Here is a 4,033-nt window from a genome sequence, read left to right as displayed (position 1 = left end):
CCCAAGTCTAATTTTGGACCATCCCATATTATTTTTTAAAAAATGTTTATATTTTTTAAATTTAATATTTAATAATTATATATTTTTTCATTTATTAAAATTTTGTATAAACATTTTAACTCTTTTTTTTATGTTTACATTGTAGTGTTATATATTACTATAGATTTAATTTTTACATGTTATAAATTATATAATATAATATATTATAAACTTCAAAAATGCGCCAGGCCAAGCCAAACTTAGGCATTGAACATTGGAGCTTGAGCTCGACCGTTTTAAATAGACTTAATTTTTTGCTCAGACCCTTTTTTTCAAGTCTAATTTTTTATTTATTTATCAAAACTTCCTAACTTTTAGACGGACTTTCATAATCCGTACCATAAACTGGTCTAAAATCTTTCATTTAAAAATTATGTATGAACTAATTGAGTTAATATATTGTGTTCAAAGGTTAATTAACATCAATTACCACATTTAAGGATGACTAATAAGTGTTTGAGATTTAATTAACATGGCATAGAGGAGAATGATTATATGAGAATTATGAAAGGGAAAATAAAGTGTTAGTGCTAAATTCCTTAAGCATAACATAATGCAAGATTTGTTGGAAGGGCAAATTGCTTGATCTTTTAGCAGACCAGTTGCTTGGCTCAAGGGACCATTCCCCAAATTATGTCTCTTCTTTACAACACAAACATGCTCCATTATAATTTATTTGTTTTACTTAGCTTTACGCTACCCCATTTGAAAGAAAACAAAAATGCTTCCTAGTTTCTTGAGCAAGCAAATTTGGAATCATATCTTCAACTTTCTTTGCTCCTTTTCATGCAACATATCATTCATTCTCATTCTATCTTTTACTTCCATTTTAAAATTTATATCTCTTCGTCGATTGAATTTTAATTCGATTAGTGTCGGTATTGTTGCCAGTGCAGAAGAATATGGGTTTGAGTGTACTGAAATGGGGTTAGGGAGGAGTTATGGGTAGTTCTAAGCATTGTAGAAAGAGCAGATATGATAAGAACCTATCGAGTTTAATGTTAAAAAAAATGATCTCTTCTTTTAACTTTTCAAAACATATATGATCTTTTTTCTTCGTATCATTAAGATATCTTTTATGTCGGTTTTACGTTTCATTAAAATTAATCTTTCTGTAATTTGTGATTATCTCTTTTAATAATATTATTCAAAATTCGGGCTTGAATTAAATTCCAAGTAATACAATGCACTTTACAATTGCACCTAGTATTGGTTTAAATATACGATAATTGATAAATTTATACTTAAATTTGAAATTCAATATTTTTTTTAGTCCTCATCTTTGATCTTTTGGCTGTCTCACTTGGAATCTTACTTTAAGTTGCATGAAGAGTGTACCTAACTCATTAACTAACCTAACCGCCTTCAAAAAAGAAAATGGCCAAAAGGGTCACACATCTTATCATAGGTTTTCTTTTGGTCTAGAGGAGGTTTTTTTTTTCTATAACGTGTTTCCAAAATTTAAACATGTGTTCTCTCTTTCGGAGTGTAATGTAACTTACCACTATACTCAATATTTATTGGTAAATAGTCTATATTCTTTTAAAAATAGGTTAAATTCTAATGATAGTCCATGTTCTTATCGATTTGTGTAGATTTAGCCTCTCCACTTTTATTTGCTCAAAATTGGTCTTTCTTTTTCTCGATTTGCTCATTTTATACTTTTTATATATTTTTTCAAAAATTTAAAAATTAAAGGAAAAATAAAAAGAGTAGGGACCAAATTGACAAAAGTTATAAAGATTGAGGAGCTAATTTTGTGGTTGTGCCTAATTTTTAACTGAGTTAATGGAGGGACTAAAAATTAAAAAAATAGAAAAAATAGAAAGACTAAATTTGAGCAAATAAAAATAGAGAGACTAAACTCGCACAAATGGATAAGTATAGGAACTATTCTTAAAATTTAACCTTAAAAATAGTATACTCTTCTAGCGAGGAAATTAAGTGTAGTTTATATGTTTGAATTTGCAATTAAGTGTAAACTAAAGACTTGAATTTAAGGTTTAACTTAAAATCATGCTTGGAACATTTCATTGATAAAGATTATTTTTATTTAAACTTAATTCTATATTACATTTTAAAATTATTAAATTACAAAATTATGTTTTTTATTTTATTTTTTAATAGTAATTTTTAAACATATATATAATATTTGATTCGACATATGAACACGTTTTTACGTAAAACCCTGTTATTCGTATAATTTTTTCTTTTTTAGGGTAAGATTAGGGGTGTAGCCAAGGGGACTGGCAGGGGACTCGGTCCCCCTTAAAATGGAAAAAATTTCATTTAGATCCTTTAAATTTTTAAAAGTTTTAAATTAATAAAGGTAAAATTCAATCTGGCCCCTCTTAAAAATGATAAAAATTTGATTTAACCCTTTAAAAATATAGACTATTCGAACGGTGAAATTGTATTTTTATTATCGTAAATATTAAAATTTTATTTTTATAAAATATTTTAATTAATTGATTATAAACTTCAATTTGAATTCAGTTAGGCCCAAAGCTCAAATTCAATTTCAAAGTACAAAATATGATTTTAATGGTTGATATTTAAAATGTCATCATTGGGTCAAGCCCATGTCAATACGGTTCAAAGTGGTTCATATCTAAAATGCCACTATTGGCCCAAGTCTTTTTGTTTTTTGAGTAAACTACACCATTAGTCATTAATTATGAGTAAGTTTTCGTTTTGGTCACTTTACTAAAAAAAAATTACAATTTGATTTTTGAACTATTTGAAAATTTTCATTTAACCATTCAAAAGTTTTTATTTAAGTATCCATGATAAATAGATTTTTCCAGTTATATTATTATTTAATGTTTATCACTACCTATTATTATTATTATTATATTTTATATTTTATAATAGATGTTATATTACTTATTTTAAATAAACTTTATATTTATTGTATATATATTAAATATATATTTTTTATTAATTTAAAATATTAAAATACAAAAAAATGCAAAATCTTGGAAAATTGTTGAGAAGTCAGTTCAATCTTTTCAATATTTTGGGACAAAAAGGAAAATTGGAATTTCTGCTATTTCAAAATTGAAAAAAAAATGGGAAACTTTGAAAAAAAACTGATTCCTGTCTAGAAAAGAATAAAAAAAAAACTATGTTATTTTAAATATAGAGGAAGAGCTTTACACTTCTTGGATTTTAAAGTATAAGGATTAAACTTCTAATTTAAGCATATTAAAAGGATTAAAGTTGAAAATTAACCAATTTATAAAATGGAAAGGGCAAGAAAGCTTGTGGGTGTGTGCCACGTGCCAGTAAGAGGAAAGGACAAAAATAAAAATTTGAAAATTTTCCATTGCCGGGAATTGAACCCGGGTCTCCTGGGTGAAAGCCAGATATCCTAACCACTGGACGACAATGGATTGATGTTTATTTGGTATATTAAATTTATATTTAAAACATTACAGAAATTGAGTATGGATCATGACACAATCTATAACACTAATCTCCATCGTATATATATCAAACAATGCATATTAGCTTAATTATCATATCTAAAATCTCTATTTTATTTGTATTTGTTTCTCAATTAAGCTTATCCATAGTTGAATGTGGTATAATAATAGAGATTGTGATTCACAGGCGCCTTATCTTGCCATCTTCTAACCTCACCTTACATTTGGGTTACACTATGTTCATTTTAATTTTTTTTTAAAAGTGTTATTAACGAGGTTTCATTAAGGGCATATTCGGTTCGGTTCGGTTCGGTTTTTAGATAAAAATTGAATTAAACTGTTCCGTTCGGTTTTTCACTTCTAAAACTCAAATCTAAACCATATAGAATAAAATAGAAATATCTGAAATCGATAATCGGGGTTCGGTTAAGCTCGGTTTGACGGTTTTTACCAAATCTAATCTTTGGAAAAAAAAAACAATATCTCCTTCTTTTGGCCCCCAATATACCTAATATTGCAATTTTTTATTTTCTTCACGGCAATCATAATACATGCTCCAGATTCAC

The 4,033-nt window shown here is 26.9% G+C and overlaps 1 non-coding gene across 1 annotated transcript; it reads right to left on the bottom strand.

The window, feature by feature from the left end:
• Positions 1-3,362: 3,362 nt before the first annotated feature.
• TRNAE-UUC (transfer RNA glutamic acid (anticodon UUC)) lies at positions 3,363-3,434 on the bottom strand. Its single transcript has one exon. It is a non-coding gene; the product is annotated as a tRNA-Glu (tRNA).
• Between the last annotated feature and the right edge of the window lie 599 nt (positions 3,435-4,033).

The sequence above is a fragment of the Gossypium hirsutum genome, chromosome D13, assembly GCF_007990345.1.
Source record: "Gossypium hirsutum isolate 1008001.06 chromosome D13, Gossypium_hirsutum_v2.1, whole genome shotgun sequence".
Classification (NCBI taxonomy): domain Eukaryota; kingdom Viridiplantae; phylum Streptophyta; class Magnoliopsida; order Malvales; family Malvaceae; genus Gossypium; species Gossypium hirsutum.
Note: the sequence above shows the minus strand (reverse complement) of the source record. Positions and strands in the feature narration are given on the sequence as shown.